General features: G+C 42.4%; 1 protein-coding gene across 1 annotated transcript in view; it reads right to left on the bottom strand.

Moving 5' to 3' along the window:
- Positions 1 to 22693, bottom strand: part of LOC309392679 (zinc finger MIZ domain-containing protein 1-like) — a gene marked incomplete at its 3' end in the record, with an annotated part of 326574 nt that overhangs the window by 152111 nt on the left and 151770 nt on the right. Inside the window, exon 3 of the mRNA XM_081954107.1 lies at positions 18684 to 18782. The remainder of the gene's footprint in view (positions 1 to 18683; positions 18783 to 22693) is intronic.

The following is a 22693-nucleotide window of genomic DNA, read 5'->3' as shown; positions in this document are numbered from 1 at the left end:
GCAAACAACAACAACAACAAATGCTTAAAGAGCAAATTTCATGGACCACTGGCTCTTTTTTGGCCATTTAGTTTTCTATGTTTCCTTTGCAAACTAGTGTAGAAAGTTAGCACCCACCCCTCTCCTAGAAGAATGAAATATTTCAGGAAATATTTAAAAAGCAGAATATTTTCCCTAAAAGAGAAATAGAAGAGCAATAACAGCAAGTCAGCCAATGGGAACTGTTTGGTGAATGAGCCACAGGATTTGTTATGAGCCATGCGAGATAGCTCGGAGCCTGGGCATGGCTTAGCTTAACTGTCCTGTGTATATAAGAGTTTGTTTGTCTTTGCTTGACTGTTCCTTGCTTCTTGTACTTCTACTTGCTTCTTCTTCTCTCTACCAAATTACAAGAGCTGCATGGGTATTGTATACATGCATCATTTTAATATTTTTCTTTATAAAGAAGTTTCTTCTATATAATGAATCCTGCTGAATTATTTTCTTGTGTGCTAGCTGGATCGCTGCAGACTGCAACATACATACATACATACATACATACATACATACATACATACACACACACACACACATACAAAACAATTATCTATATATAAAAATGGCTCTGTGTGTGTATGTTCCAGCATAACTTTGGAATACCCTGAGCAATTTCAGCCAAACTTGGTACACAGATAATGTACTCTCTGGAGACAAATACTGTGGGGCTAAGACACCCCTAACACCCCTCAGGGTGTGTGTTCTGTTAAGATGCTGCCTGTTGTGCCTTTAAATGGCTTCTACTGTACTGCCTTTAAATGGCTTCTACTGTACTGCCATAAAATAGCTTCTACTTTACAGAGCAGTTGAGTTGCCATGGTAACAGCTTCACAGTACTCCACAAGGGAGCTCCGTTTGGTAGTGGAGGGAAATCCAACATTAGAAATTACATTTGGTCTGGAAATTTCCCCCCTATAAATAAATACCTGCACAAAGCCATGTTATTGGCTAATAAATAATACTAGCAGATTAAAATAAACTAAAAATCCCCCACAGAGGTACAGAGAGCTGGTGGTGTCTTCTCTATTACTACATCATAAGTTGCAATAAGTAAGGCTTAACTCTGTTATTCTTGATGGTTGCAGGCTTTGCTTCTCATTTTCAGATGGTCAAAGCAAAGATGTCGTCTCTCTCTTGTTTTGGAGGACAAAAAAGGAAGAATCTCTGCTTCTTTTGAAAGGAGCTTCTATCTATTTTAGAATGAGCAGTATAAAAGCCCATTTCAAGACAATGATGCTCATTTTCAGGAGCGTGGCTGGAAGAAATCCATGCACGAATAGCGGAGCAAATCTATAAAGAAATCTATTAGTTTTTGTAGGTTTTCATGGGTATAGGTATGCAGGTCCTGGCGTATTTGGGTCTTTTTCTGTGTAAGATTGACAGTATCTTGGTGATATTTCGACGAGGTCACACTCGTCATCTTCAGGCTGGTGCCTTTGGCTTCGTGCTTGTGCGAGCAAAGCGTGACCAGAGCTGCCATATTTCTATAAATATAGAAAGCAATAAATAAATCTATCTATATATAAATGGCTCTCTGTGTGTGTGTGTGTGTGTGTGTGTGTGTGTGTGTTCCAGCATAACTCTGGAATGCCTTGAGCAATTTCAACCAACTTGGTACACAGATGACTTACTCTCTGGAAAAAAATACTGTGGGTGTAAGGCACCACTAACAACCCTTGGGGTATGTGTTCTGTTAAGATACAGCCTGTTGTGCCTTCAAATGGCTTCTACTGTACTGCCATAAAATGGCTTCTACTGTACAGCACAGTGGGGTTGCCATGGTAATGTCTTCACAGTACTCCACAAGGGGGCTCCCTCTGGTAAGGGGGAAAATCCAACATTAGAAATTACACTTGGTCCGGACATTTCCCCCCTATAAATAAATACCCAGGCAATGCCAGGTTATTAGCTAGTCTAGAAATAAAACAATGGGTGCAAAGCCAGTGGGATGGATCTCTATTTGGTCTCTACAAGGAAATATCATGACATGTAACCAGATAGGAGGCTTAATCATAACTGAGGCGAGATTTAGGTATCATTTTTTGGTTTTGGTTTTGGTTAATTCCACCAAGTAGCCCATAGTTCCTTCATGAAGTGGTAGAATAACTTTCAGTAAAATGTTGCATAGATTTGTTTGCATGGCAGCTGCAGCTTTACTTAAAAGTTCCACAGGAGAAATGTTTTATTATTTGCCTGATAATAAATGCAGGAGTCTGGCCTCTTTTTCAGAACTTTCACCTTTCTTGCTGATTTTGCAAAAGTGGTTTGGGGTCTGAGAATTGCAAATAATTGTTCCTCTCCATCTTTTCTTTAATAGGTAATTACTTTTGCCAACCAGGGATGGTACGTTCTTGTTAAGAATGTCAGCTATACTGACATATACTAGTTAGGCTGGCACAAATGCTACATTTTCTAGTTAGGATTAATGAATTCTGGTTAATGCTAAGTATTTAAAACCATCTTTAAAATACTTTGAAATTGAAACTTGATGTGACTATCTCCAATTCTTTGTGGGAAAGAGCAGGTTTCTTCCTTTAGCCTCTCCAGCTAAATCTGTAAATTAAGCTAAATTTAGTCTGTAAGAACCTTGACTTCCATTGGTTAGGGTTCATGTGATTATATTAGCCAATGCATATATATCAGAAATGGCAGCATTTTTACACATAAGGTTATTGCCTTAATGGTTTGTGTGAACCCAGCAAACCAGCCTGGTTAAATAAATAGTAACTCAGCACAATGTATGGATCTAGGAACGCGATGGCGAACCTGTGGCACGTGTGCTCAAAGTGGCACACACAGCCATGTTGCCTGGCACATGTGGCATTGCACACTCCTCTTCTGGGTTTCTGGTGCACAGGTGCATGCGACAATCAGCTGTTCTTTGCACATGTGGCAGTGCCAGAAACCGGAAGAGCTGGCCTTCGGGTTTCCATTGTGCGCATGCGTGATGGCCAGCTGGTCATTGCACGCGCATGCATGGCAGTGGTGGATTCCATTTTTTTACTACCAGTTCTGTGGGTGTGGCTTGGTGGGCGTGGCATGGCTTGGTGGGCGTGGCATGGCTTGGTGGGCATGGCAGGGGAAGGATACTCTAAAATCTCCATTCCCTCTCCACTCCAGGGGAAGGTTACTGCAAAATCCCCATTTCCTCCTGATCAGCTGGGACTCGGGAGGCAGAGAATAGATGGGGACGAGGCCAGTCAGAGGTGGTATTTTTTGGTTTTCCAAACTACTCAAAATTTCTACTACCGGTTCTCCAGAAGTGGTCAGAACCTGCTGAATACCACTTCTGATGCACACCAGTAACCAGGAGACAAGCTGGCTGGTGTGCAGGCAGGCTCCGGAAACCGGAAGTTCATTTCATGGCATGCGCATGCCCATTTCGCAGCTTCTTTTCTGGGGTGTGTCCCCAATAAGCGTGCATGCGCACTCCCTTTTCGGCATTCGGTGCCTTAAAGATTCGCCATCACTGATCTAGGAGATCATCAGACTGAGGGAGGGGTCAAACTTGTCATCAGTCTCGAGTCCCTTTGTGCTCAAAAGGGATCTAAATCCATCCTACCTTGAGTTCCATTGACTCTTATATACCACCTATTTGCTTTCACAGTTAATTCAGATTCTTGCAGAGCGTTTTAACATGCAATAAACCTGTGTTCATTTGAACCGCCTTGACTCCTGGTTTCCTGTTCTTGACACAGTCTCTATTTATAGAGGCATTTGTTATGGCTTTATTCAGCAAAGCAATATCATACGTAGTATACAAAGCAGAAAAAGACAGATTTTTTTCTTTCTCTGTTATCATTGTGGCGCTACATCTACCTTAAGTTGACTTCAAAGTCCAGAAAGCCCAAAGCTGAGCATCCATTGAACAACAATCTGGATGGCTAAAGGTATCAACAGTTGGATTTTTATTCCCCAGTACTAGGTTAGCCAAAGGTAAAATCCATCCCACAAGACCAGCAATTCAAGTTGCACAATATTTATGTAAGGTTGTGTAAGAAAGGTCCTTCTTTTTTAAGTCCAAGATGGATTAATTTTAATATACAGAGAAACCCACTTAATCCCAGTTATGGATCAAAGAAAATGACAGAAAGAATTATTCTTCAGATATTTAATACATTTTTTAAAAAGAAATCGGCGGAGCTGTTAATTATATAATATAAGCTGCACAACATAATTACAGGCTTGGTCAACTCGTTTGGTCTGATTATGATTAAGTCAGTTAATGGCTAGCATATATTAACCAACATTATCAAACATTAGTCGATTACAGAGATGTGATACAATATGTGCCATGAAGTCAACACATAAATTGTACACAAATCATACTCTGTGTTGTTTGCATCATGATACAATTGGAGCTGCATATACAGCTGTACAGAGGAATCATTGAGTCTGTCATCTGACCTTCATAACTCTCTGGTTTGGCTCTGCAACCCAACAAGACAGAGACAGACTTCAGAGGATAATCAGAACTGCAGAAAAAAAAAACAATTACCTCCAACCTGCCTTCCACTGAGGACCTATACACTGCAAGAGTCAAAAAGAGAGTATCCTTACGATTTATATTGATATTGTTTCCTGATTGCTTATTTGTACCCTATGACTATTGTTAAGTGTTGTACCTTATGATTCTTGACGAATGTATCTTGTCTTTTTATGTACGCTGAGAACTTATGCACCAAAGACAAATTCCTTGTGTGTCCAATCACACTTTATTCTATTCTATTCTATTCTATTCTATTCCATTCCATTCTATTCTACATTTCTGTCTTTTCCATTTGCAAGTTTGTCCGCACACACAACATATGTCCGCACACACATACAACACCCTCCAGATATTACAAGCATTCATTAAGGGACCATTCCAAGTTACAACAGCAAAAAGTGAAAAAAGTGATTTATGATTGGTTTTCAGATGTATGACCTCTGCAGCAATCCCATGGTCAGGCAATCAAAATTTGGGCACTTGGCGAGTGGCATGTATTTATAATGGTTGCAGTACCTTAGTGCTGTGTGATCACACCATTTGTAATCACCCAACTGTCTTCCGACAATGAGGCAAGCTAGATTTGCTTAACGAACACAAGATTCACTTAACAACTGCCTTGCTTAGCAACCAAAATTCTGGGCTCAATTGTGTCCATAAGATAAGGACTATCTGTACATACATACAGTGGGGCAAAAAAGTATTTAGTCAGCGACCAATTGTGCAAGTTCTCCCACTTAAAAAGATGAGAGAGGCCTGTAATTGGCATCATAGGTAGACCTCAACCATGAGAGACAAAATGTAAAAAAAAACACCAAACTATCACATTGGCTGATTTGGAAATAATTTATTTGTAAATTATGGTGGAAAATAAGTATTTGGTCAATATCAAAAGTTCATCTCAATATTTCGTTATATATCCTTTGTTGGCAATGACAGAGGTCAAACATTTTCTGTAAGTCTTCACAAGGTTGGCACACACTGTTGCTGGTATGTTGGCCCATTCCTCCATGCAGATCTCCTCTAGAGCAGTGATGTTTTGGGGCTGTCGCTGGGCAACACGGACTTTCAACTCCCTCCAAAGGTTTTCTATGGGGTTGAGATCTGGAGACTGGCTAGGCCACTCCAGGACCTTGAAATGCTTCTTACGAAGCCACTCCTTTGTTGCCCGGGCGGTATGTTTGGAATCATTGTCATGTTGAAAGACCCAGCCACGTTTCATCTTCAATGCCCTTGCTGATGGAAGAAGGTTTGCACTCAAAATCTCATGATACATGGCCCCATTCATTCTGTCCTGTACACGGATCAGTCGTCCTGGTCCCTTTGCAGAGAAACAGCCCCAAAGCATGATGTTGCCACTCCCATGCTTCACAGTAGGTATGGTGTTCTTTGGATGCAACTCAGCATTCTCTCTCCTCCAAACACGACGAGTTGTGTTTCTACCAAACAGTTCTATTTTAGTTTCATCTGGTCATATGACATTCTCCCAATCCTCTTCTGGATCATCCAAATGCTCTCTAGCAAACTTCAGATGGGCCTGGACATAGACTGGCTTAAGCAGGGGGACACGTCTGGCACTGCAGGATCTGAGTCCCTGGCGGCGTAGTGTGTTACTGATGGTAGCCTTTGTTACATTGGTCCCAGCTCTCTGCAGGTCATTCACTAGGTCCCCCCGTGTGATCCTGGGATTTTTGCTCACCGTTCTTGGGATCATTTTGACCCCACGGGGTGAGATCTTGCGTGGAGCCCCAGATCGAGGGAGATTATCAGTGGTCTTGTATGTCTTCCATTTTCTAATTATTGCTCCCACAGTTGATTTGTTCACACCAAGCTGCTTGCCTATTGCAGATTCAGTCTTCCCAGCCTGGTGCAAGTCTACAATTTTGTTTCTGGTGTCCTTTGACAGCTCTTTGGTCTTCACCATAGTGGAGTTTGGAGTGTGACTGTTTGAGGTTGTGGACAGGTGTCTTTTATACTGATAACAAGTTCAAACAGTTGCCATTGATACATGTAATGAGTGCAGGACAGAGGAGCCTCCTAAAGAAGAAGGTACAGGTCTGTGAGAGCCAGAAATCTTGCTTGTTTGTAGGTGACCAAATACTTATTTTCCACCATAATTTACAAATAAATTCTTTCCAAATCAGCCAATGTGATTGTTTGGTCTTTTTTTTATATTTTGTCTCATATAGTTGAGGTCTACCTATGATGCCAATTACAGGCCTCTCTCATCTTTTTAAGTGGGAGAACTTGCACAATTAGTAGTTGACTAAATACTTTTTTGCCCCACTGTATTTAGTGAGCTCAAAAATAGTTCATTAATGGATCAAAATATTCACGTAGTTTTTGGCTTTTAGAACTCAGGAAAGAAAGAGGGGAAAAGGAAGGAAGGAAGGAAGGAAGGAAGGAAGGAAGGAAGGAAGGAAGGAAGGAAGGAAGGAAGGAAGGAAGGAAGGAACGGATCACTATCTAATCTTTATTTTCCATTAGTTTTTATTCTTTGTTCACTATTAACCTAGGAATTGACAGGCTCCAAACTCCATGCAATTCATCATTATTAAAGTCCTCTCAGCTTGAATGAAAATGAAATTAATACATCATAATAGGCAGACCTTCAATTTCAGATGAAGCCAATCCGATGATGGGGGAAAAAAATCACCTGGCAAATCTTTAAACGCATAACAAGAGGTGACAAATCAAATAGGAATTAATGTGGAGAAAACATACAAAAAAATGCTTGATTGCATTTAAGCAGAATTGACATTACAGTGCAAATTAACTTGGTACTTCCTTTGTAACCTGTGGAGAAAAAAGTATTCACTAAAAGAGCTATAAAAAGGCACTTCATTTATAATCTATGTATTAACTTCCAATTTAAGAGCATATATAGTTCAACAGTTTATCAGAAGGTGGTTCTATATCTTTGCCAGGAACCAAAGCACCAAAGACAAATTCCTTGTGTGTTAAATCTCACTTGGCCAATAAAGAATTCTATTCTATTCTATTCTATTCTATTCTATTCTATTCTATTCTATTCTATTCTATAATACATTCTACTCTACTCTACTCTACTCTACTCTACTCTACTCTACTCTACTCTTCCATTCCATTCCACAATACATTCTACTCTACTCTACTCTACTCTACTCTACTCTACTCCTTTATTCTATTCTATTCTATTCTATTCTATTCTATTCTATTCTATTGCCAATTAAATATCTCACCACCTTGGAATAGCATAACTACACCAAGGCAATTCTGAAGTTCAGAGGTATTGTTTGTTTGTTTGTTTAGCTGTCCATCTCACAAACTGGTGATTCTGTGGGGAGGGGGTGGAGCTTACTAAGATTCTGCATATGTAGAAGAGGAGGCAGATCCTGGGGGAAGAGTCAAGAGAGGAATAAACTTAGAGTCCTTACGTTGCCACAAGGGATCCAAGTCCAACCCCCTTTAAATTCTGTTCACACTTATACCACTCTATAATGCCTTGATAAGACCACACTTGGAATATTGCATCCAGTTTTGGTCACCAAACTATAAAATGCATGAATGTGTGCATTTGATTGCCTAAGCACAGCAATAGCACTTAGACTTATATACCGCTTCATAATGCTTTTACAGCTATCTCCAAGCAGTTTACAGAATCAGCATATTACCTCCAACAATCTGGGTCCTCATTTCACCCACCTCGTAAGGATGGAAGGCTGAGGCAATAGCAATAACTCTTAGACTTATTTACCACTTCATGGTGCTTTATAGCCCTCTCTAAGTGGTTTAGAGAGTTAGCATATTGCCCCCAGCCATCTGGATCCTCATTTTACCCACCTCGGGAGGATGAAAGACTGAGTCAACCTTGAGTTGGTCAGGATCGAACTCCAGGCTGTGGGCAGAGTCAGCCTGCAATACAGCATTCTAACCACTGCACCACCATGACAGACATAGCAATAGCACTTAGATTTATATACCACTTTACAGTGTTTCATTGTCCACTCTAAGCAATTTACAGAGTCACCATATTGCTCCCAACAATCTGGATCCTCATTTTACCCACCTTGGAAGGATGGAAGTATCAGGCTGAATTAACTTTGAACCCTTGAGACTCAAACTGCCAAACTGCAGGCAGCTGTCAGTCAGCAGAAGTAGCCTACAATACTGCATTCTAACCACTGTGCTACACACTTCATAAACACAACTATAGGTGTCATAAATTCTGCAAGATCTACGTAGGTTTTTCAATCTGTTCTTTTGGAGTTGAGTGGGGAAAATGAGACGGTTGGATTTTCCAGAATGCAAGCGCTTCCTTTGCTCAAACTCAGCCACCTAATGACAAGGAAGGACTCCCTGGAGAAGAGCCTAATGCTGGGAAGGATGGAGGGCAAAAGAAGAAGGGGACGACAGTGAATGAGGTCGCTGGATGGAGTCACTGAATCAGTCGGCGTGAGCTTAAATGGACTCCAGAGGATGGTAGAGAACAGGAAGGCCTGGAGGAACATTGTCCATGGGGTCGCGATGGGTCAGACACGACTTCACAACTAACAACAACAACAGCAACAACAATGTGAAGTGAAGACTCGTGCCCCTTATTGATCAGGCACTTTGCCCAATGGAAGCAATGTGTGCCATCCTGGCCACCCTAATTTTTTTCTGGCTCAGGAGGCATTTTATGGACAATGGTGAGAAGGTTTTTTTTTTTTTTTTAATGGTGCAAAAGAGATTATCTTCTTTGGAATCTCTCAGCTAGCTCTACAAAGTGCCTCTTGAAGTCCTGCTGTGTAAGCATTCATGCTTCCATCCTCGTTCTTTCCACTGAAGTCACAAAAACAGCTAAAAATGTTGGTTCCACCTCCAGGACAGTCTTGGGGCTACAAAATGTACGCTTGGAGTGCGTATGGGTGTGCGTGCGTACAGGATGTCATGTCACAGTCCGTTGTCTGATTCTTCACCGAATACAAAATAACAGAGTTGGAAGAGACCTTGGAGGTCTTCTAGTCCAACCCCCTGCTCAGTCAGGAGACCCTGTATCTTTCTGGACAAGTGACTGTCCAGTCTATTCTTAACTGCTCTTGCCTTCTGGCAGCTCTGCACATGCACACACTGGGAACAGGGGGAGCCTATTCCTCTGCCTCGCGGCTGTCCAACTCTGGAGGCTCCAGAGGCAGCACATACCGTATTTTTTGGAGTATAAGATGCACCAAGATTTTGAAGAGGCAAATTAAAAATAAAGTTTTTGCACTCTGCAGGCCTCCCAAAAGCGGCCAGTTTTTTGCTAAAAAGGGCCCTTTTTTTCAAAAAAAGGGCATGAATGGCCTTGTAGAGTACATGGGGGGGGAATGAGCAAAAAATGACTTGTTTTTCGCAAAAATGGGCCCTTTTTTCATAAGCCTATAGGAGGCTTATAGAGTGCTCCTGGGGCTGGGGGCAGGGGGCAAAATTGAGCAACAAAATGGCCCTTTTTTCTCTCATTTCTGCCCTCCCCAGCCCCCAGGAGCACTCTGGAAGCCTCCTAAAGGCTCTGCACAGCCATTTTGGTGAAGGAGGCAGGGTTTTGGGAGGCAAAAAATGTTGTATTCGGTGTATAAGATGCGCCCAGATTTTCAGCCTCTTTTTTGAGGGGAAAAGGTGTGTCTTATAGTCCAAAAAATACAGTAACTCCCACATGGCCCTGGCCCCATCTCTGCCTCTGACACAAAGCTCTCATCAGAGCCTTCCCCAGACTCCAGGACTGGCCCATGTTCCTCCCCAACCTCCTTGCTGTCCGACTCTGCCGGCCACCAGCCGACCACAATAACCATATTACTAACTTTAACAACTGCGGTGATTGACTTACACTAACCATTGGTAAAATGGGGCAAAACTTGCTTAACAACGATCTGGCTTAGCAACTGACATTTGGGGTTCAATCGTGGTCATAAGTTGAGGGCTGCCTGTAATCATCCAGCCTTCATTTATACATCTTCACCAAAAGAGAAACTACAGCCTCTGAGGCAACTGAATCTGTTGACCAGTTAAGTAGGCACAGATTTAGAAGAGTACAGACCTATGACTCTTCTTCACCTTTTTGGAAAATGAAAGGCTCAAAAAGATGACCAAGGAATGTTCAGGATTTGCAGTCTTGGCTTCCGAACAAATGACTAGGTAGCCAAAATCTTCCATTGTTGCCTTCAGAGGTTGTGTGTGCTCTATTACTAGAGGGTTTTAAGAAGAGACTGGAAAACCACTTGTCTGGAATGATGTAGGTTCTCCTGCTTGAGCAAAGGGTTGGACTAGAAGGCCTCCAAGGTCCCTTCCAGCTCTCTTCTGATTGATTGATGTCTTTCCTCTTATAGCTTCTAAAATTTGCTCCAGGACAGGGTTATCCAAGAATCTGGCTTGTTAGCCCATTAGCACATGCTCCACAATAATGTGATTGTTGTTGCTTCCACTCCCTTATGTTCTATTTCTCTTGACTCAAAGTGTGTGCTCAAATTCTGAATTTCTAAACATGGGTACATTTCCTTCACTTATAACGATCTTCCTCCTCTACCGAAATCGCCATTTCCATTTCCAAGAAACGGGGCCATTCCATCTTCGAAACCACTCATTTCAAGACTTGAAATTTGGGAGTTTGGGGGGGGGGGGGGCAGAGAAGATTTCAGGAAAAAAATGATGTGGGAGCCCAGATATCTCGAGTTTTCGTTCATACCTTAGCAGGCACTCTCCACAAAAATTAAACCCCGTTCCTTATGACAGCATTGGTAACATCATCAAAAAACCTTCTGCAGTTCTCTTTTTGGTCAAGTTGTGGTTCCCAACTCTTTGGACTACATACAAATATGTTTACTATCAAGGATTCAATGCAATCTAGATACATTTAATCAGCAATGATAGTTTGCTAAGTTCAACAACGTATACTATCAAGGATTGAAAGCAATCTAGATATATTCAATCAGCAATGATAGTTTGCTAAACTAAACAAACTATGCTTACTATCAAGGATTGGAATCAACCTGGAAATATTCAATCATCAATGATAGTTTGCTGAACTAAAGAAATTATGCTTTCTATCAAGGATTCCAAGCAATCTAGATATAATCAATCATCAATGATAGTTTGCTGAACTAAAGAAACTATATTTACTATCAGGGATTGAAAGCAATCTAGATATATTCAATCAGCAATGATAGTTTGTTGAACTAAAGAAATTATGCTTTCTATCAAGGATTCCAAGAAATTTAGATATATTCACTCAGCAATGATAGTTTGATAAACAAACTATGTTTACTATCAAGGATTCAATGCAATCTGGAAATATTCAATCATCAATGATAGTTTGCTGAACTAAAGAAACTATGTTTACTATCAAGGATTCCAAGCAATCTAGATATAATCAATCATCAATGATAGTTTGCTGAACTAAAGATACTATGTTTACTATCAAGGATTCCAAGCAATCGAGATATATTCAATCAGCAATGATAGTTTGATAAAGAAAACTATTTTTTCTCAAACTGACTATTTTAAATTTTTGCTGAAGCTTCTTCCAACTATGCAAGCATCACATGAAAAATATGGCCTCTCCTTTTGACTGCGTAAAAGTAAAGTTCACCCCAAAAGAACAACCTTCTTTTGTGAAAGGCGGTGAGAAGTCACATTGCAAGATTACGCAAAAGGGATGAGAAAAATTGCCAAGACAACCAACTGGCACAAAGCTCTCCAACCTGCCCTGAACCCAAGGAAGCATTCATTTGTACCTCCTTCTTCGGTGTGGTTTTTCACAGCAGGCTGGGAACTGCTGTGTCCTCAGAATCAGTCCAGAGAGTGATGATCTCGGGATCAGAGAGTCACTGCGAGCAGTTCCAGGAAGAAGATCTCAACAAGCCAGGGATCATGCTGCTGTCCATCATTTTCCTTTTATAACAACGTGTATTTATACCCAAGAAGAGCCAAGCTCGCGTGCAGCAATGTACGGGGTCCAGCAGCCACCTCCGTCTCCGCGCCGTTGACATGTCAGAGCTCAGAGAAAGGCTGTTAAGCCAGAATGTGCTCACAAGCCAAAAGGGTAAATAGCAACTCAGATGGATTTGAAGAACACGTGCAACAGAGATAGGCTGGTTGACACTACTAGCCTTGCCTTATACATAGATAGGTAAAGCAATGGAGGCAGAGAAAAAGAGCTGGGTTTGATAAGGTTGAAGTAACTAGAAGAAGGAGGGACAACACTGGGTGAAGAGGATGGATAGGATCAAGGGTATTGCTGGACTGTCCTGGAAAGAACAACGAGCATAACAAGTTGGCCCAAAAAAAAAGCCAACACAGTTCTAGGCTGAGGGATAGAGGGATAGAATCAAGATCATGTGGATTTTAATACCATTTTATAATGACTTGGTAAGGCCATACTTGGAATACTGCACCCAGTTTTGGTTGCCACGGTGTAGAAAAGATGTGGAGACTCTAGAAAGAGTGCAGAGAAGAGCAACAAAGATGATTAGGGGACTGGAGGCTAAAACATATGAAGAACGGTGGCAGAAACTGGGTATGTCTAGTTTAATAGAAAGAAGGACTAGGGGAGACATGATAGCAGTCTTCCAATATCTTAGGGGTTGCCACGAAGAAGAGGGAGTCAAGCTATTCTCCAAAGCACCTGAGGGTAGGACAAGAAGCAATGGGTGGAAACTGATCAAGGAGAGAAGCAACTTAGAACTAAGGAGAAATTTCCTGACAGTGAGAACAATTAATCAGTGGAACAACTTGCCTCCAGAAGTTGTGGATGCTGCAACACTGGGAGTTTTTAAGAAGATGTTGGATAAGCATTTGTCTGAAGATGAAGAACAGTTCTCCATGTGTTCTCCAACAGTTGAGACAGACTTAATAGAATTAATGTGAAGTAATAGTACTAATTTAAAAAGGGACGTGGCACTAGGGATTTGAACCGTTGAACTGCCGACCTTCTGATCAACAAGCTCAGCGTCTTAGCTCATGAGCCACTGTGCCTTTAAATATTCCCTACACTACCACAATTGACTCTAGAACAAGCCATTTATTTTCAACCCAGGTTTGGTTGTGGAACATTATTTCAACTAACAACTAAACAGGAAAATAGTCTTTTGTTTTCATTTAAAGCATTTCAAGAGAGCATCTGTATTAAACTTGCATTTTAGTTTTAAATCAATGGATTTATTTGTTAATCGGTTCAAAGGGAGCTAATTACTCAGAAAAAAAAATTGCTTGGGTTTCCGACTGTTTAAATAGAGCATTTATACACAACATTTCTCCTACCTATTTTCTTTTGCATAAAGCTGCTTTTAATGTTAAAAACAATTAAACTGTAATAGGTACAAGGCTAAGATACCCAATCTACAGTTGATATTTTTTTAATACGCTGAAAGATACATGATTATCATCCTAACTCATAAATTACAATAAATGCTCCATACCAGCCACTCCTGGGATAGGAGTTTAAATTACATAGTTAGTTTGCAGCATTTATCTTTTCATCCTAGTACATTATAGGCTGCAGTGGGTTCGTATGGGTTCGGGAGAACCTCTAGATAAGAATCTGCCCAGTTCAGACAACCCATAAATCACACCCCTGGCCAGTGACGTGCGGTGAGGTTTATGGCTGATGAGGCTGGTGACATCATCAGGAAGGCGGGGAATGGGACCACGTGTGCAGGAGGCTGAGGCAGCCTCAGGCTCCTGCACACGTGGTCCCCTTCCCTGCCTTCCTCAGTCAACATGAAGGGGACCGTGGAGTGCGAGCCGGTGGAGCGCGCTCCGCGGTCCCCTTCATGTTGACTCAGGAAGGCAGGGAATCGGACCACGTGTGCCTTTTCCCTTTTCTTTCTTTTCATGATGAGAGCGGTGAGGCTCTGCCTCCCCTGCCCGCAAGTCCCTGCCCCTGGCTGGCCCCTCCCACCCTGTCCTTCCTACCCTGCCCCTCCCAGGAGTTCCCACGCAACCAGTTTAGGATGCCAGGTAAGTACAGGGCCCGCATGAAGGTTCGGGGAAGGCAAAAAACACACCTCCCAGAAGTTCTGGAAGGCCGGAAATGGGCCTCCAGATCCTGGGGAGGGCGAAAATGACACACACACACACACACACACACACACAGCCGTGATTGAGCCCAACATTTCTGTGGCTAAGCGAGACAGAGACATGAATTTTGCCCTATTTTACCAGCTTTCTTGCCGCGGCGGTTAAGTCGTCCCTGCAGTTGTTAAATTAGTACCACGGCTGTGAAGTGGATTTCCACGTTGACTTTGCTTGTTAGATGGTCGCAAAAGGAAATCAAGGGACACTGCGACCGTCATAAACACGAACCAATTGCCAAGCATCCGGATTTGGATCACGGGACCATGGAGGGATGCTGCAATGGTCGTTAAGTGTGAAACATGCCCGTAAGGGCCGTTGTAATTTCCCAAAGCTCACTTCAATGAACTGTTGCAAGTCAAGGACTTTTCCAGCACAGGTGCTAAATACAAGGACAAACTTGTAAATAAATTGGGATCTCTGATTTTTGTAGCGGCGCAAATATATATATATATATATATATATATATATATATATATATATATATATATATATATATATATATATATATATATATATATATATATATATATATATATATATATATATATATATATATATATATATATATATATATATATATATATATATATATATATATAAACAGAAGAAAGGAACAGCGTTAAAAATAACCCCCTTGAGTTTCACAAACGAGTAGTAAGAGAGATTTGGGGGGGGGGGGGAGAACAGGGACTTCCATGCTAGCTTAGCATTAGGCCTGCCTATTTATGAGGGTCAGCCTATTAAGCCAGATCTAACCCCTGTTTCCTGCAGATGTTCTCGTCTCTCAGACAGCTGGTCTAATGATTATCTTAGAAGCCGGAGAAGGCATGTGAGCAGTTGCTTAGCAACCATCCTCTTTTTGCTTCAAGGTAACTTAGAGGCAGGAGGAAGATAAATAGATGAATGGCCTCAAAGCCATCTGCAGACTCCTATCCGGCGCACTCAACTGAAGCATGAAGACGATTTAATACTAAAAACCACAGGAAGCCCTCCGTGCCCTCAGAATTGCCCTCTGTGTCTCTTTCTTGAAAGGTACCAAGCAGCTCCCAACAAAGGAACAATGAAAGCATCGGCCTGTGTAGATGGTCTCAAAAGACCAGTTCCTTCTTAGCGGGATTAGGCCCTTATAACGCCTTAGTCCAATAAGTTCCCTTCGGCTAATTATTCTCCTCACCTTTCTTTTACAACAACACTGAGCATCTATTAGAGGAACAGAATAACAGAGTTGGAGGGGACCTTGGAGGTCTTCTAGTCCAACCCCCTGCTCAAGCAGGAGGCCCTTAGACCATTCCAGACAAATGACTGCTTGGTCTCTTCTTCAAAGCCTCCAGTAGAATTTGATTCCATAGAGTCAAAATCATGTGAAGTATTAGTAGTGCTTTGTAAAACCTTATTAAGGCCACAACTGGAATATTGCATCCAATTTTGTTCATCACCACTGTAGGAAGTTAGCACCCACCCCTCTTCCAGAAAAATGAGATGTCCTGGGAAATATTGAAAAGGCAGAATATTATATTTCCCTGGATCAGAAATGGAGAAACATGTTTTTAGGCAGGGAACAGACTCACTCTTAATAGCCCCCACCTTTCTCAATGGGCCATTAGGAGCCCTGAGCTCGTTCACTCTACATAACAAAGATAGAATTAGCCTTCTACAGAAAATCACTACATGGCATCTGGGGACTCAACCAAACTTGGACTCAAAACACAGCCTAGAGAGTTGCCCCTGCATGGCCCCATGGGAGTCTGACAACCAATCAGAATGCATTTCTTACACGAGAATAGGAAACAGAGGTGCGGCTGAACAGAGAGTATAAAGCCAGGAACTTTCAGCATCTTGCTCCCTTTTCTTCTTCACCCAACATCCTGAAGCATGTGATCTCTCTTTTCTGTTCAGGACCTCAAACCATGTGGTCCTGTCCACCACTACACCATCTTTCCAAGCAGCCTCCATGTTTCCAGTGTCTTTTTCCCCACTTGGAGCTGAACCCAGAAGGACATTTTTTTTTCCAACAACCACATTACAAAAAAGATGTTGAGACTTTGGAAAAAGTGCAGAGAAGAGCAACTAGGATGATTAAAGACCCGGAGACAAAAACATATGAAGAACGGATGCAAAAACTGGGTATGGTTAGTGTAGAGAAAAGAAGGATAAGGGGGGACATGGTAGCAGTATTCCAATATTTGATGGGCTGCCACAAAGAAGAGGGGTCATCTTATTTTCCAAAGCAGCAGAAAGCAAGACAAGAAGCAATGGATGGAAAGTCATCAAGGAGAGAAGCAACCTTGAAGTAAGGAGAAATTTCCTAATAAGGAGAACAATTAACCAGTGGAACAGCTTGTCTTCAGAAGTTGTGGGTGCTTCATCATTGGAGGTTTTAAGAGGAGACTGGATAACCACTCGTCTGAAATCATAGAGGGTTTCCTGCTTGAGCAGGGAGCTGGACTAGAAGACATCCACGGTTCCTTCCAGCTCTATTCTGATTCAATGATGCAGCAACCTACAACTTCTGAAGGCAAACTGTTCCACTGATTAATTATGGTCACTGACAGGAAATTTCTCCATAGTTCTGGGTTGCATCTCCTTTTGATTAGTTTCCATCCATTTTTTTCTTGTCCTACCTTAAAGGAGGTTCTTGCCATCACCTCTGCAGGAGCAAGAGATTCAAAATCATCTAAAGTGAATTCGACCAAATCCAGCTTCTTTTTTTTCTGGTCATGGCTAGTAAAATATTGTGGTTCATAGGCTAATGAGTATGGTGAGACTCGGAATGAACAAGGAGAAAGATTTGCCCAACCTCAAAACTGTAGCTGGCCCCAAACATCCCACAATTTATCAATAACATGCCATAAAGATATTCGTAATGTTCAGATTCTCTCAGGGTTAATTCAAACCCATCAACAAACTGTCATCCCAATGATTAATGCCAAACCTTCAATTCCAATAGCTTCTTCTCCTAGCTTTTTCCTTTATCTAGGGAGAAACTGGAAGCTTAAATCCCTCAGTCTGTCATTGTGTCTGGAGCAAAGAATTTTGCACAAACTGTTCCTCACTTCTAAACAGAGACAAACATTTGCAAGCCTGACTGGAAGATAAACGTATAAATGTATACAGGTAAATGTATAAAACTTCCCTTCAACTGATATACAGCCATGTCCGTCAATGACCAATGATATCAAAAGTCTTTTAATTACTGCATTTTTCGGAGTATAAGACACTCTGAAGTACAAAACACATATTAGTTTTTGGGGAGGAAAACAAGAAAATAAAATCTGCCTCTGCCTACCAGCATCCATCAATATTCATCTGGCTAGCCTCCTTGCAGCAAACAGGAAACAGCCTGGTCAGTTTCAGCATGTTATCGCAGTCTGATTCAGCATGAGCAGCTGATTGGCGGGTGGATCAACTTCCCGGAATACCCCCAATCAGCTGTTCCAGGCTGCGGGGATAGCCACAGCCCATCGCCACCTCTGCGCGTTTTTGGTCTGTGCATGTCACGTTTTCTTCCTCCACACACATCATTTTTGGCCTCTGCACATAGCATTTTTGGCCGGTTCCAGGCGCCACCAATCCCCACTGCCTGGAACTGTCCAAAAAACGCAACACGCAGAGGTCAAAAACAGGGGGTGGGAGGCCAAAAATACGATGCATGGAGGCAGTGATCGGCGGCAATGTGCTGTGGTGATCCCTGCACCCTGGAACAGGACTAAAACGGAGTGTGCGGAGGTCAAAAACATGATGCGCGAAGGCTGAAAACGGCCAAAGGGTGGGTGCTGGTGGGCGGGCGGGGCTTTGGCAAAATTCGCTGTATAAGACGCACAGACATTTCCACCCACTTTTTTGGGGGGGCGTGCGTGCATCTTATGCTCCGAAAAATACGGTATTTCAAAGCAGATTATTAATTTAAAATTACATTAACTTTTGGGAAATGTATGTTTTTTTAAAAAAAAAATTGTAATCAGAATGGTCAAAACATGCTAGTAACAGTTACTACCACTTGCACTTTCCGTATAAATCTGAACCCCTGTAGTAGAGCAACGTAATCAAATGATATTATATACTCTGCATGAGTGTGGATTGGATGACTCACCATTTAGGAATAAAATTGCTGGTTTGAGTTCTCTCTCCCACTTGCTTGCTGATAACAAAGGCAAATGTGATCTTCTACAATAAACGCCTCAGATTCTTTCTGGAGGGGAAGAAAAGAAGAGAAAATGTTTTCTTTTATTTATTTATTTATTTATTTATTTATTTATTTATTTATTTATTTATTTATTTATTATTTATTTATTTATTTATTTATTATTTATTTATTTATTTATTTATTTATTTATTTATTTATTTATTTATTTATTTATTATTTATTTATTTATTTATTTATTTATTTATTTATTTATTTATTTATTTATTTATGTTATCAGACTTATTAGTCGCCCCCTCTCCCCACAGGGACTCGGGGCGACGTACACAAGCAACGGTCTACGGACTACAAAGGAGGAGGTAAAAATAAATAAATACAATAATCAGAGAAGTTAAAACCCCAATAAGAATAAAAGTTTAAAAGCTAACATTGACAATTAAAATTAACCAAGGGGTGGAACAGTTGTCGAGATTATGCCAGGCCGGCTAGCCGAAACAGGTGGGTCTTCAGTTTACTGCGGAAGGAGCAGAGATCGGTTGTTGTCCTGATGTCTGGGGGGAGGTCGTTCCAAAGGGTGGGACCCGCCACAGAGAAGGACCTACTCCTGGGCACCGCCCTCTGACAGTCTCTAGAGGACGGCACCCGGAGAAGGCCCTCTCTGTGTGAGCGAATGGGCCGCAGGGATGTATGGGGCAGGACACGATCCCGCAGATAACTAGGCCCTATGCCATGGAGCGCTTTAAAGATGGTGACTAACACCTTGAAGCGCACCCGGTAGGCCACAGGAAGCCAGTGCAGCTCGCGCAGGAGAGGTGTTATATGGGAGAACCTCGATCTCCCCATGATTACCCGCGCGGCTGCATTCTGGACCAACTGCAGTCTCCGGGTGCACCTCAAGGGGAGCCCCATGTAGAGAGCATTACAGTAGTCCAGACGAGACGTCACCAGCGAATAAATATTATTAATATTATTCCACGTGAACCTTGCTAAGCAGCATGGCCAGCAACCCTCTGAGAAAACTGACTAAAGAACGTGTCTTTTTTCTCAATATTATGCCCTCCTGACTTCTATCAATACAGTTAGTCCTCAACTTACAACCACAATCAAGCCCAAGGTTTACACTGCTAAGTGAGACAGTGGTTAAGGGTTTTTTAACAAGCTTTCTTGCCAGAGATGTTAAGTGAATCCCTGCAGTTGTAACATGGTGGTTAAGTAAATCAGGTTTCCCCGTTGACTTTGCTTGTTAGACCGTCACCAAAGGAGATCATGTGATCTCAGGACAGAGATCCAGATTAACAGAATTGGAAGGGACCTTGTAGGTCATCTAGCCCCACCCACCCCCACCCAAGCAGGAGACCCTACACCAGTGATGTGAACTTTTTCGCCTCAGGTGCCAAAAGCATGCATACGCGCACTATCACACTCGCTCGCGTGCCTACCCCTATATTTAATGCCTCCCCGTACCATGCCCCCTGCGCATGCTCGCGTGCCACACGCACACGCCTCATGCATGGCTTTTTTGGAGCCTGGGGAGGGCGAAAACCCCCAGAGGCCCTCTGGAGGCCGGAAATGGCCATTTTCTGACTTCCGGTGGGCCCAGTAGGTCCATTTTTCTCCCTTCACAGTCGTGATAAGCAAACGTGATAAGCAAAGAGTATATTTAGTATTGCATGTCTGAACAACAGCGAGGATTAAAAAAAGATAAAGGTAAAGGCTCCCCTCACACATATGTGCTAGTTGTTCCCGACTCTAGGGGACGGTGCTCATTTCCGTTTCAAAGCCAAAGAGCCAGTGCTGTCCGAAGATGTCTCCGTGGTCATGTGGCCGGCATGACTAAATGCTGAAGGCGCATGGAACGCTCTTACCTTCCCACCAAAGGTGGTTCCCATTTTTCTACTTGCATTTTTACATGTTTTCAAACTGCTAGGTTGGCAGAAATTGGGACAAGTAAAGGGAACTCACTCCGTTACACAGCGCTAGGGATTCGAACTGCCAATCTTTCTGATCGACAAGTTCAGCGTCTTAGACACTGAGCCATTGTGTCCCTTGCAGTGAGGATTACATTTGCACAACATTGGAAAAATGAAGAAATACCGCGAGAGGAAGAGATAATTAGGAAGATAATAGATTGTGCAGAAATGGACAGACGTATGCTGAAGATTAAACAGAAAAAGGAGTCACAGAATGTGATCAAAGATGGACTTTATTTTACCAGGGGTTGGAAAAAAGAGGCGGAGATTAAGAATGTAATCAGCATTGCTAAGCAATTAAATAACCCAGAGAACACGATGTTTATTAAGCACTAAATGTAAACAATAGAACATCAATAAAATCCTAAAAAAGAGAGGGGGGAGGAGGAGAAGGAGAGGGGGGGGGAGAGAGAGGGGGGGACCTTACTCTTCATATCTTCTCAAATCAGCTAGATACCTTGATCACGTAGTAATTCCAAAATTCAGGAGGGCCTTCTCGTTCACTAGCTTTAATGACCTCCTAACAATTGTTACTGGAGGAAAATAGCAAAATATCCCCTTCAAACAGACTGTGTCCATGAAGTGGAGGAAGAATTGAGCCGAAAGACCATGTTATTCTCTACAGGCAGTCCTTGACTTCCAACAGTTCATTTAGTGACCATTATGAAGTTACGGCGACACTGAAAAAGGTGACTTATGACTATTTGCTGGACTTATGACCATTTATTCCAGCATCCCCATGGTCACGTGATTTATATTCAGATGCTTGACTACCGACTCACCTTTATGATGGAAGCAGTGTCCCTGGGTCACAGGATCCCCTGATGAGCCAGGTCAATGGGGAAGCAAGATTCACTTAATGACTGTGTTACTAACTTAACAACTGCAGTGATTCACTTAGCAAATGTGACAAGAAAAGTCATAAAATGTCACTTAGTCACTTAGCAACATAATTTTTTTTTGGGGGGGGGGGGTTCAGTTGTGGTCGTAAGTCCAGGACTACCTGCATTTCCCTTTCTATGCAGACCAAGAATTATTTCCACTCTTTACTAAATATCCTGGTCATTTCAATGTGCTTTGTTTCAATAAGATGTTATTATCAGATCAATCTGATTTTATTTCCCTGCTTTTATTTCCTTGATCACAGCCAAGTACTGCTCTGTAAGCCTGCAGAGTAAGCCACTGTATTCAATCTCATCCTTTTTAGACATTGTAGAATAGCTACATTTTCCCTTTTATCTCAACGATTTGTGGCCCTTTTGGGTTTTATTTGCTAGTCTAGGACTGAATAAAGATTGGATTCGATTTGAATCATCTAGCTCCTTGTTCCCCAACCCCCGGGCCGCGGACCGGTGCTGGTCCGTGGATCAATCGGCACCGGGCCGCGCGGCCGCGCACGTGCCTAGAGTACGCCGCGCACTAATTTCTAACTGCCGCGCAGCACCAGCGTCACGTATTTGGTGTGGACACGCACACGCGGTCTCCAGCCAGCTCCAGCTAAACGCAGTTCATTGCCGCCTGACTTGTGTGACTTCAGGATTCGCCTTAATCAGTGTAGGTCAAAAATAAAAAAGGGAAAGGGGCACTTCAAAACAAGCGCCCCTTTCCCTTTTTTCTTTTCGACCCACAATGATTAGGGACGATCCTGAAGTCGGGCGGGGCTGAGAAGCGAGGAGGGAGAAAAAGAGACAGAGGCCAAGGAGCTTCCCCCCCGCCCCCTCCCAGCAAAAATCTAACCGGGGAGCCGGGCGGGCAGTAGTAAATTAGCCGATCACGCGGTGTGATCGGTTAATTTGCTACTGCCTATGCGGTGTGATCGGCTAATTTGCTACTGCCCGCCCGGCTCCCCGGTTAGATTTTTGCTGGGAGGGGGCGGGGGGGGAAGCTCCTTGGCCTCTGTTTCTTTTTCTGCCGCCTCGCTTCTTGGGGCTGTTTTAAGACTGGTGGACTTCAATTCTCAGAATTATGGGAGTTGAAGTCCACCAGTCT

Source organism: Natrix helvetica (genome assembly GCF_964273705.1).
Source record: "Natrix helvetica genome assembly, chromosome: 5".
NCBI classification, from domain to species: Eukaryota; Metazoa; Chordata; class Lepidosauria; order Squamata; family Natricidae; genus Natrix; species Natrix helvetica.
This window is presented reverse-complemented; position numbering and strand designations above follow the sequence as displayed.